Raw genomic sequence first — 13,214 nt, 5'->3', positions numbered from 1 at the left:
GATCTCGTAGTTGTCATAGGACGCAGCGAAATAGCTCAAGAGGGCATAGGGCCATAAACGCTGCAAATACATGGCGTAACTAACCTGCCGTCTTCCCCCTCAATATGGTAATGAATTGGACTTTAAAGAGCGACATCTCATGCTTAGAATAAATATCTACACCAAACAGTTAAATGACTCACATTCTGCGGCTAAATCCTAATCTGCATCTACATACATCTGCGTGTGCACTGTACATTGCGTGACGGAGGATGCGCCGCACGAAAATTATCAAATCTCTTCCTTTTTCTGTGGCTTTCTGAACGAGGCATAAATTACTGTCAGTATTTCCTGTATACTCCTTAATCTCACACGCATTTTTCTAATGATCACTTCCTGAAATATACAGATGGAGCAGCATAACATTCGCACCTGTTTACAATACACGTTCTCTAAACATAGCCAACAGTGCTTCCAACGATTCCATTTTAAGTTCACCATTACGATGGTAGCAGTGTGTCTATAAATCCATACGATGTCTCTTATATTGCCTACATCATAAGCACTCTCTAAACTGGAACGAGGGAATTCGTCGTACTACCTGTAGCAAAGCGTTTCATTTTACCAGTACCCTTGCATTTTCTGTCCGCCTTTCCTAATATTAAATTTACAAGATCACTCCATTTAATATCACTTCTTAGTATTATCAGTAAATACTTATGTAAGCACCTGATAGGATTTGGACGTGGATTGCTTATAAAACCAAGTCCGCGTCTTGAATTTAAAGTGCTCTCTCATATGCAATGTTAAGACCGACAAATTTAGCTTCTAATGCAATCTGACTACAAAGGCTATATAGATAAACGACATGTAATATGCACCGCTATTGGCTCAAGATTTTAAATTAATTGCAGAACCGTGGTGTAGAAAGGTGTATATCCTGCATCTAGTGGTATTGTGCTAACTGTTGGGTGCATCTCAGTACCACGTCTTGTGACTGGGAAAGGTAATTGATTTTGGAAAATTCTATGTAGCGTATAATAATTAACAACATGCGATGTTAGTGCTCATAAATATATGGTTCATAAAGTCCCAAAACGTGAAGAAATTAAACAAAACGAAATGTATAGGGTGATTGCATCATAATGTTAGAAACTTTCACATATGATGGAAAAGGTAAAGGTATCAATTTGAGGTGGGCGACGCTGGTCCAAAAACGACCGACTCAAAAATTAAACACTTCAAAAAACGTTTTGCATCACCACGGTTCCCAGAACTCTGAAGATAGACGTTGATTGTGGATATTGTATCACACACATTGTCCCTTTGACTCTTCAGAGATGTCACTAAACCCGCCGAAAGATGTACACAACCAAGCATGAGCTGCACCTATTAGACAGAGGGGGGTCCCACAGCCGATCAGTTCCTGTCATTCCACCACGAAGGAGATACACGGCTCGTGTTGTCTGTAGTTCAACCATGCCTGGACGGGAGATACCGAGGTTCGATCGCGTCCGCATTGTTACTTTGTGGTAGGAAAGGGTCTCAACAAGGAAAAGTGTCCAGGCGTCTAGGAGTGAAGCAAAGCTATGCTGTTCGGACATGGAAGAGATACAGAGAGACAAAAACTGTCGATGACATGCCTTGCTCAGGCCGCCCAAGGTCTACTGCTGAAGTGAATGACCGCTAACTACGGATTATGGCTCGGAGGAACCCTGACAGCAAAGCCACCATGTTGAATAATGCTTTTTGTGCAGCCATAGGACGTTGCGATACGACTCAAACTTTCCGCAATAGGCTGCATGATGCGCATCTTCACTCCCGAAATCCATGGCGAGGTCCATCTTTGGAAAAACGACACCATGCAGCGCAGTACAGATGTGCCCAAAAAATTTCCGAATGTACGATACGTGTATGCCTTCCTCCAACCGATTATCAATGTTCATCCTGTGGTATTTTTTTTTAAAGAAAATAATTGTTGAGGCGATGTTTTGAGCCGTTCTGGTACTCTTTAGTTATTGGTTGTTGTTATCTCACTTCTCGTTTCATTCCAATGTAAAGGAAAATTTGTAATTTGTTCACGAAAAACATTTAGATCTTGTCAAATGGTTCAAATGGCTCTGAGCACTACGGGACTTAACAACTGAGGTCATCAGTACCCTAGAACCTAGAACTACTTAAACCTAACCTAAGGACATCACACTCATCCACGCCCGAGGTAGGATTAGAATCTGCGACCGTAGCGGTCATAACGGCACTCCTCTATTAGAATTGCCAACATGTTCTCCAGACATGAACCCTATCGAACATGTCTGCGCTAGATTTAAAAGTTCGCTTTATGGACGACGTGACTCACCAACCACTCTTAGGGATCTACGCCGAATCGTCGTTGACGAGTGGGACAATCTGGACCAACAGCGCCTTGATGAACTCGTGGATAGTATGCCACGACGAATACAGGCATGCATCAATGCAAGAGGACGTGCTGCTCGGTATTAGAGGTACCGGTGTGTACAGCAATCTGGACCACCACCTCTGAAAGTCTCACTGTATGGTGGTACAACATGCAATGTGTGGTTTTCATGAGTAATAAAAAGGGCGGTAATGATAGGTTCCGGATGTCTCATAACCGTGGTGATGCAAAACCCTCTTCGATGTGTATATAAGAGGAAATCGTTCTGATATCTCTGACAGAGAAATGCATATAGCAGTGATGTTGTTGCTAAGACGTGCTTAGGCAGGGGGATTTCATTGGTATACACCTAAACAAGAAAAAAATGTCAAATAAACGTGGGCTCTAAAATGAACATCTTAAGAGGTGTGACTACTTGTTCATTTTCTCTCCTATGGAACTTATCTCATTTACAGAACAACTACTCATAGCTCATAAGGTACGCATTTTAGAGCCCATATTTGCTGGACGTAACCTTCTTGTTCTGTTCCATATGACCTCTTCCAAAAACATGAAGACCAAGAAGCCTGCAGTAGAAGAGATTTATTTCACAGTATCGAAGATGAACTGGTGCACATAGTTCTTAAGGTATACATTTTAGAACACATTTATTCTCAAATATATTGGTCTATATGACCTCCTGGGCATGTGTCTCACGCAATGTCTATGCAAAAACATACATGTAGTCTAGTGCCGGAGATCTCGGAACGATTTTCACTAATACTTTTCTACTAGGTCGTCACCATATCAAAGTTAGTGACCTCAAATTGCTACATGTACTCTTCTCCATCATTCCTGAAACTTTATAACATCATCACGGAATTTTCCTGTAGATGAGCGGAAAATACCGAATACCGATCATTAGCCCTGTGTGTGACAAATTTAAGTGATCTTCCATTCGGATGGATTAATAACAATTTTACTCTGTTGCGTACATCAAAGCTCGCTCTTTTCACCAAGGCACAACAACCATATCTCAAACGGAAGTCAAGAAAGTCATGAATGCTACAGTGATATTTTCTACGTCAAATCTCGCAATGCTGAGCAACAAAATAAATATACTTAAAGCACACGGTCTCTCTTTATAAGTATCAACTCGTGAAAATATGCTCATCCTGCAAAGCAGGTATGTCGTCTTTCTTTCTACGAGCTTCGTTATTTAAGATTGACGTAATATATCTCATTATGACGACTATTATAGCTTTTTAAATATCCTGTATCTCCCATATATCATCGACATATTTAAGTAGACTGTTCTGTGGGAAAGGGAGGATGGAATTACACAACTAGCCGTTAAAACTGCTACACCACGAAGAAATGCAGATGATAAACGGGTATTCAATGGACAAATATGTTATACTAGAACTGACGCAATTTGGGTGCATAGATCCTGAGATAGATCCTGAGATATCAGTGCCCAGAAAAGCAACCTCTGGCCGTAATAACGGTCTTGATACGCCTGGGCATCGAGTCAAACAAAACTTGGATGACGTGTACAGGCACAGCTGCCCATGAAGCTCCAACACGGTACCACAGTTCATCAAGAGTAGTGACTGGCGCATTGTGACGAGCCAGTTGCTGGGCCACCATTAACCACACGTTTTCAATTGGTGAGAGATCTGGAGAACGTGTTGGCCAGGGCAGCAGTCGAACATTTCCTGTATCCAGGAAGGCCCGTACAGGACCTGCAACATGCGGTCGTGCATTATCCTGCTGAAATGTAGGGTTTCGCAGGGATCGAATGAAGGGTAGAGCCACGGGTCGTAACGCATCTGAAATGTAACGTCCACTGTTCAAAGTGCCATCAATGCGAACAAGAGGTGACCGAGACGTCTAACTAACGGCACCCCATACCATCACGCCGGGTGATACGCCAGTATGGCGATGACGAACACACGCTTCCAACGTGCTTTCACCGCGATGTCGCCAAACACGGATGCGACCATCATGATGCTGTAAACAGAACCTGGATTCATCCGAAAAAATGGCGTTTTGCCATTCGTGCACCCAGGTTCGTCGTTGAGTACACCATCGCCGGCGTTCCTGTCCGTGATGTAGCGTGAAGGATAACCGCAGCCATGGTCTCCGAGCTGATAGTCCATGGTGCTGCAAACGTCGTCGAACTGTACGTGCAGATGGTTGTGGTCTTGCAAACGTCCCCATCTGTTGACTCAGGGATCGAGACGTGGCTGCACGATCCGTTACAGCCATGCGGATAAGATGCCTGTCATCTCGACAGCTAGTGATACGAGGCCGTTGGGATCCAGCACGGCGTTCCGTATTACCATTCTGAACCCACCGATTCCATATTCTGCTAACAGTCATTGGATCCCGGCCAACGCGAGCAGCAATGTCGCGATACGATAAACCGCAATCGCTATAGGCTACAATCCGACCTTTATTAAAGTCGGAAACGTGATGGTACGCATTTCTCCTTCTTAGACGAGGCATCACAACAACGTTTCACCAGGCAACGCCCGTCTACTGCTATTTGTGTATGAGAAATCGGTTGGAAACTTTCCTCACGTCTGATCGTTGTAGGTGTCGCCACCGGCGACAACGTTGTATGAATGCTCTGAAAAGCTAATCATTTGCATATCACAGCATCTTCTTCCTGTCGGTTAAATTTCACGTCTGTAGCACGTCATCTTCGTGGTGTAGCAATTTTAATGTTCTGTAGTGTATATCTTTTCTTGCAATTTTCGCTCACGTGTGTGTAATGGCAGGCAGGCCAGGCCAGTATGAAACTGTATCATCAATACTCAGAAGCTTAGGAAACCTTTTGAACTGTGCAACGGGTGTTGCCATGGCACCACTAGTTGTTCGTATTACATGTCAGAAAATTCTTTCTCTTTCTGACAATCTGTGACAAAAATAACCTCTGAAACACTTTCAGTCTTCTAATTAATTATCCTTACAAGAATTATAAAGAGAGGAATTACGTGTGGAGGGTGAGTACAATAGTAGGTCCTATACGAAAAATGGAGGTTTGCTACAGATGATATTGGCACAATATTGTGAACCTTCCATAACATACACTGTGGTCGTTACTCACTTTCTTGAGGATAAATTTCAGCGTGGAGACCCCACGAGAGAATTAGTACACGGACTCCAGGATGAATAATTTTGTTTGACAATTTACGTAATTAGTCATAGGAATGAAATTAGAGTAAGCTTCTAAACGCAGTTCCTGGCTAGGAAGCTCCAATAGATTTATGTGAAGTTCAGAACTTTCTCGCAGAAATTATTTAAATTTTGTAGATTCCGATTCCTGAAAATACCTCCATATATATGGGTGTTCGTTACACTCGGGAAAATTTGCTCCATCGATCAGAATTACTCTCCAAATTACTTTCGTTATACGTGATCACCTGTCAACATCAAGTTCCAGTTCATAATGTGGAGAAAATGGTTATGGATCCAGAACAAAATCAACAAACAGCGTACACAAATATGTCTAATAAATCACTAAGAGCGATTACTCCACTGAATAGTTAACGATTCTTGACAATTTGAACAAAGAACCTGTGACCATCACTCACTGATTATGTTACGAAAATTTCATTGAAATTACTTGTTCTGATATGCAGCTGTCGCATATTAATTATTTGAGTCACGGGAAAGCATTAAAGCTAATGAAAGGAAGTGGTGAGGGCAGATGATCAGTTGCGGCCCGAGAAACAAAGCGTCATTTGAAATTTACGCACTTCATTGAGATTCAGTCAAATGATACCATGATTAAAACAAAAAAAAATCGTTTTTGACCACGTGATTGTGATCAGGGGGCGCTTCTTTAACACTAATCAATATTTAAGCTTAGTAAAGCAGCCTCAACTTACATCAAAACGATGATCCGTACATCGGTGATATTCAGGGATTGGCGGCTAATGCAGGAGAGTCTTTAGAAACGCCAACGGTCGGGGCAAGCGGAAACTATCTTCTGAACTTTTTTAACATGTTGCGGATGTCGTCCGTTGTTAGACCTAGCCAATCGCACGAACTAAAAATGCGGGAAAAGCTCTGGACTGACCCGAAGGTAGACTACTGGATACCATTGGAAAGTTCTAGTGCAGTTGGCACTACTGTACTCCCAGGAAGTGGAACTTCTCTGTCCACCACTGGCGCTTTTCCAAATTCAGTCATCCACGCACCCACAGTATATAGTAATTATTTCAAAAAAGGTGGGTAAAGGAAAGAGATCGAGACATCAAGATGAAATAAAGTTTTGCTGCACTTAATCAGACAACAGAACAGCATCTGTGACACATTTTAATGAGATAGCAAAAGATGACAATAGTAATGCGAAAGAGGACCCCACACAGCCAAACTGCAATTTACCCCACCTACGTGCCCAAAACACCGTGCCACACCACCAAATTGCCCAAGGAAGACTCCAGGCTAGCTTCAGACAAACTGCTGTGAGCCTTCAAACACGCTACACAAGTTCTCCAAGAGTAGTGCTGGGATCTGATTGGCCCGCTGAACTGGAACTCAAAGTTCAAAAAATGGTTCAAATGGCTCTGAGCACTATGGGATTTAACATATGTGGTCATCAGTCCCCTAGAACTTAGAACTACTTAAACCTAACTAACCTAAGGACATCACACACGACCATGCCTGAGGCAGGATTCGAACCTCCGACCGTAGCGGCCACGCGGTTCCAGACTGAAGCGCCTAGAACCGCACGGCCACACCGACCGGCGGAACTCAAAGAATTCATCTTAAAAACTTGGCAGACTGCGCCAAACACATATTATGTTGGTAGTAATGAATAAATAGGTATAGAAATGTATCTTTACAGTAACATGCGGTTTAATAATACCTGAAATAATCTAGTGAGAGAGTAGCAATTGTGAGAGACTGCTTTCAATCATACGATGTGTTCAAGATGTTCACCACCAATCTTTCCGTAAGGTCTGGTTTCAAATTAAGTCCATTCCCTACTAAAGAGACCTGTCGTTCATTACACGAATTGTAAATTTCGTCCAAAGGTTTCAGTAGTTTTTCGATTGTTCAGAAACAATACTTCCCTGTACACAACGCCATCTATAGCGAACTACTTTAAACTGCTGCTTATAGAATCTACGAAATCGGTTACGTATATCGAAAACCGTTCAGGTTCTAATACCCCTCCTTGTGGCACACCGAACCTTACGTTGGTTTCTGTGTATCGTTCGGCCTCCAGTAACAACGTGTGTGTTCTATTAGTCAAATATTCCTCAAGCTAGTCACATATTTGCGAAGACATTCCATATGACAGCATCCTGATTTGTAGTCGAGGATGTGGTACGGTGTGGAACAAATTACGGAAATCTAAGAGGAAACGATAAAGAAAGAAGTTGTCAACAAATAAAACAAGCTGTGTTACATATTGGCGCCGTTTCTTTGAGGGAGTCTTGTTTGCTTCCAGGCGTATGTTTCAGGTTCCGACGACACAAGAACGTCAACGATGTTGGTTTCTATTTGTGTGTAGCCGATACTGTGCTCTTTCTGAAAACAGGAGTGATCTGTGATTTTTGCCAGTCACACGGTAATATTCTGAGGTAAATTATTATAAACGGAGAGGTAAATGTAAAATCCACTATCAACTGCTTTTGTTTTCATAAAGTAATTACCAGTTAGAGGGAATGTGAAAGCCACTAACAACTGCTTTTGTTTTCATACAGTAATTATCCAGTTACGTAAATGTGAAGCCAAAATAATCTGATGTCGTTTATGTTCGACTGCTGTAAGGAAGTGCACAGTGCGACTGTTTAGGACAGTGAAAGTTCAAATACAATAAATATCTGCGCCAATAACTCTTTTTAATTCATGTCACGGATGATTTCGATAGTTTTAACTCTCATTTTCAGGTTTAACAATAGTATTATGTTACGTTTTTGCAGGCTGGGTACCTAGTAAATTCTGTAGTTTTCTTTTAGTTCAAAAATAAATAGTAGGCTCTTGTTAGCACAAAGTGGCACTAAGACTGTAAATTTTAAACGGTGATAAAGTTACTTAAAATCTGTTCCAGTGCAGAGAAACGCCCGCATCTCGTGGTCGTGCGGTAGCGTTCTCGCTTCCCACGCCCGGGTTCCCGGGTTCGATTCCCGGCGGGGTCAGGGATTTTCTCTGCCTCGTGATGGCTGGGTGTTGTGTGCTGTCCTTAGGTTAGTTAGGTTTAAGTAGTTCTAAGTTCTAGGGGACTGATGACCGTAGCAGTTAAGTCCCATAGTGCTCAGAGCCATTTGAACCATTTGCAGAGAAACCTGCGGTTCGTCATAAATACACATTTTTAACTTAACTCGAACCAAGAACAAAAGCAAGTCAAAGGTTATGACGATGTAAAGTATTGTGCCCTTGCCTTAAAAATCACGCATTATTAATTTATATTGTGAATCATAGACATATACACCATATACAAAACTGTTTCATTTTTTAAAACAACTTGTTAAAAGTATTACTATCGCAAATACATAGCAGTAAAGACACAAATAAAAATAAAATAAAGAACATAAATGATACAAATATTTGAAACATAGCTGCACAACAGCAACGGTTTCACGTAATAAAATTATATCCAGCCGACCAGTTCCAATGGATAAAGAAATTCTTTACCTAGGTTTCGACAAACATAAATTTTTCTTCCTCAGAAGGTAACCTAAGGGCAATGAACATCATAGCTTACGTTAGAAAAATATAAAACTTATAACCCAAGAATAAATTTTAAGACACATTAGAAAACTCTTGCATTACAGAAGTATGATAACGGCGACTGGTACTTACAATTTTACGTTAGTAAGGACTAATGTACCATCGCCGTTTTCACAATTGTCGGCATAGATCCATGTGTCAAAAATAAAATATAGCCCTAGAATTAGGGTTTGTCACGTTAATATAAAATAGCTCATGGATCTTGCAGAGCTCACAACCGACTGAGTGTAATCGGCGAGCGTAGTTACTCTGAAAACAGGGAAGGTGGCGCTCGTGCCGAGAAACATGTGCCAATTGGCGTACAAAGGCAACGTGTAAATTATCAGTATTATTAACGTCGTTAGGTAGAGTAAAAAGGAAGGAAATTAACACTCCGTTATAACAGTATGACAGTATTGGTACAAATAATGTAGTTATACATAAAAAAAGCAGGTTGCGCTTGCGCCTAGAAACTTACGACCAGATATAAAACTTGTAGACTGCTATCAACATAATTCTCTTCCCCTCCCTCCCTTCTTCAGGTCTCCCTCATCTCCTTGAACCTGGCAGATCCTCTGTAATGATCGTCATCAGAGTGCCACGTCAGTGTTGTGTTTCGTGCTGTTTCTCGTGTGCGTCCAGAGGTGTGATTTTAATTGTGTACTGCCTTGAGGTTCGCCGTCAGTGTTACGTTGTGTGCTATGCCATCCGTCAACACCTTTATGCTCCAGTCATACTGTGCCTTGTGTTCTTTTAATCGTCGCAGAGTGTGGCTTTTTGTGTGTGCTACTTTTAAACAGTTTTTTTCTCTCCATTTTACAGTCACCCCGTTTTTTTGTATATTGCCTTCCATGATGTTCTCCCTTTTTTTATATCTATGTTCGCCTTCTTCTCTCCTTTGCTGTTTTTAAATGTCTTCTATTGTTTTGTTCTATGTCTTTCGGCTGAAGAGCAGCGCATATGCTGCTGCCAGCCCGCCCCGATGGGGAATTGAAATACAATAAAGAAAAAAAAAATCAACATAATCTAATTCTTGATGTTTTTGAACAGTGCTTTGGGAATTAAAGTCACAAAAGCAGCAGAAAATAGAAAGAGTTACAGTGCATTATCTAGTATATGTGCGAAGCTCATAAAGAAGAGCATTGTCACTATCTGAACTTCAAGAGCTTTGCAGATGTAGTAGATGATGCACTGTAACTCTTTCCCTTTTCTACTTCCTGAGTGACCTTACGGCGCACTGTAAGACTTATTTTTAAAAAAGTGTTAATGTTACTCATTTTTTCTGCACGAAGAAACGCTGATAATATCCGTTTGTACAACCGTATTTGCATAGCTCGAGAATGAGTGAATAAACAGATGCGGTCGTGACAAGAGAGCGTAACCTGATGCAGCGTGAAATCCAAAGTGCACACACGCAAATATTAAGAGCTTAAAATATACCATAAATGTCTCAGATCATTAATTTTTTTGAAAACTCTCGGTTCATATTGAAAGACAAACTGCTGCAAATATAATTGCTACACAAGTGACTGGCAGCGGAGTGGGAGTCAAGGTAGTGCGTGATGTTACTTTATAGGTGACTTCCATCACTTGGACTTTAATTTATTGACATGGGATATTGTCAAACAAATCCTGTAGCACAGTCGTTATGAATTGAGAACGACGTATATTTTACTATCAACGAAACAGTTCCTTGTTTATTCCGTGTAGTCGTGACAAAAGCATGAAATGTCAGATGGATGATCAAAACATGTTGAAGTACGCGAAACAGTGCGATTCTCGTGGTAAAATCGTCTAGATTGCACACAGATTGACTGGCACCATATGGCCCAAAGTAATGTCTCACGCAGAAGTAAAGAAATATTGCCAACAATTGATGAAGGCTACAAAGGTGAGACACCGATCGGGAAGGAAGGCGATCGATATCTACCACACAGGGAAAAGTCCAGGCAGTTGAGGAAGAACTATGGGGCGAAAGAGATTTTACAAGATAAGGACCTTCACACAGAACTTCTCTATTTGCTCCGTGAAGAAAGAGCAGATTTCCATCATGGAGGAATTGAACTGCTGGTAGAACCTGACTGTTTTATACAGAATCTTCACGACTGTGTTGAAAAATAGTGTAATATATCTGTATCGATTTCTAGTGTATTGCAGGTTTCAATAAAAGTAACTCGGCCTGTCATAATAACACAATCTGTCCCCTATGTGAAGCAGCCACCTGTTTACTTTACAACGTAATGTAACTCAATGAAAGAAAGATTGTACTTGGCTGTATATAGACTTCAAATGCAAGGGCTAGAGTTTATCACCAATGGCAAATTTGCTTCACGTTAGAAAATGCTCGACTCTTAACTGAACGATTCTGCGTCGGCTTGTGTTAGCCTTTGCCGATTGTTTTTGTTTGTCTGTGTAATGTACTTCTCCGCGCTCTTTAGTGTGGATAGGGACTGTGATAACTGTGTGCAGGTGCAAGCTGAATAAGTCATGGGTTCACGATTCGCAGGAGGCGGCTACGCAGATAGCAAGGCTATGTGGCGTGGACTGGGCGGTTATTTAGGTTAGAAGGTCTCAGGAAAATACAAACGGACTTCAGTCTGAAAGTGTGACGCTAGAACATAAGAAGAGTGTAGCTACAGGAATCATCGGTATAACAGTTGTAAAATTCCGTAGTTTTGTTTGGAAAGTACAAGAGCTCCAAGCGCTAATACACTCCTGGAAATGGAAAAAAGAACACATTGACACCGGTGTGTCAGACCCACCATACTTGCTCCGGACACTGTGAGAGGGCTGTACAAGCAATGATCACACGCACGGCACAGCGGACACACCAGGAACCGCGGTGTTGGCCGTCGAGTGGCGCTAGCTGCGCAGTATTTGTGCACCGCCGCCGTCAGTGTCAGCCAGTTTGCCGTGGCATACGGAGCTCCATCGCAGTCTTTAACACTGGTATCATGCCGCGACAGCGTGGACGTGAACCGTATGTGCAGCTGACGGACTTTGAGCGAGGGCGTATAGTGGGCATGCGGGAGGCCGGGTGGACGTACCGCCGAATTGCTCAACACGTGGACCGTGAGGTCTCCACAGTACATCGATGTTGTCGCCAGTGGTCGGCGGAAGGTGCACGTGCCCGTCGACCTGGGACCGGACCGCAGCGACGCACGGATGCACGCCAAGACCGTAGGATCCTACGCAGTGCCGTAGGGGACCGCACCGCCACTTCCCAGCAAATTAGGGACACTGTTGCTCCTGGGGTATCGGCGAGGACCATTCGCAACCGTCTCCATGAAGCTGGGCTACGGTCCCGCACACCGTTAGGCCGTCTTCCGCTCACGCCCCAACATCGTGCTGCCCGCCTCCAGTGGTGTCGCGACAGGCGTGAATGGAGGGACGAATGGAGACGTGTCGTCTTCAGCGATGAGAGTCGCTTCTGCCTTGGTGCCAATGATGGTCGTATGCGTGTTTGGCGCCGTGCAGGTGAGCGCCACAATCAGGACTGCATACGACCGAGGCACACAGGGCCAACACCCGGCATCATGGTGTGGGGAGCGATCTCCTACACTGGCCGTACACCACTGGTGATCGTCGAGGGGACACTGAATAGTGCACGGTACATCCAAACCGTCATCGAACCCATCGTTCTACCATTCCTAGACCGGCAAGGGAACTTGCTGTTCCAACAGGACAATGCACGTCCGCATGTATCCCGTGCCACCCAACGTGCTCTAGAAGGTGTAAGTCAACTACCCTGGCCAGCAAGATCTCCGGATCTGTCCCCCATTGAGCATGTTTGGGACTGGATGAAGCGTCGTCTCACGCGGTCTGCACGTCCAGCACGAACGCTGGTCCAACTGAGGCGCCAGGTGGAAATGGCATGGCAAGCCGTTCCACAGGACTACATCCAGCATCTCTACGATCGTCTCCATGGGAGAATAGCAGCCTGCATTGCTGCGAAAGGTGGATATACACTGTACTAGTGCCGACATTGTGCATGCTCTGTTGCCTGTGTCTATGTGCCTGTGGTTCTGTCAGTGTGATCATGTGATGTATCTGACCCCAGGAATGTGTCAATAAAGTTTCTCCTTCCTGGGACAATGAATTCACGGTGTTC

Source organism: Schistocerca americana, chromosome 1 (genome assembly GCF_021461395.2).
Source record: "Schistocerca americana isolate TAMUIC-IGC-003095 chromosome 1, iqSchAmer2.1, whole genome shotgun sequence".
NCBI lineage: Eukaryota > Metazoa > Arthropoda > Insecta > Orthoptera > Acrididae > Schistocerca > Schistocerca americana.
This window is presented reverse-complemented; position numbering follows the sequence as displayed.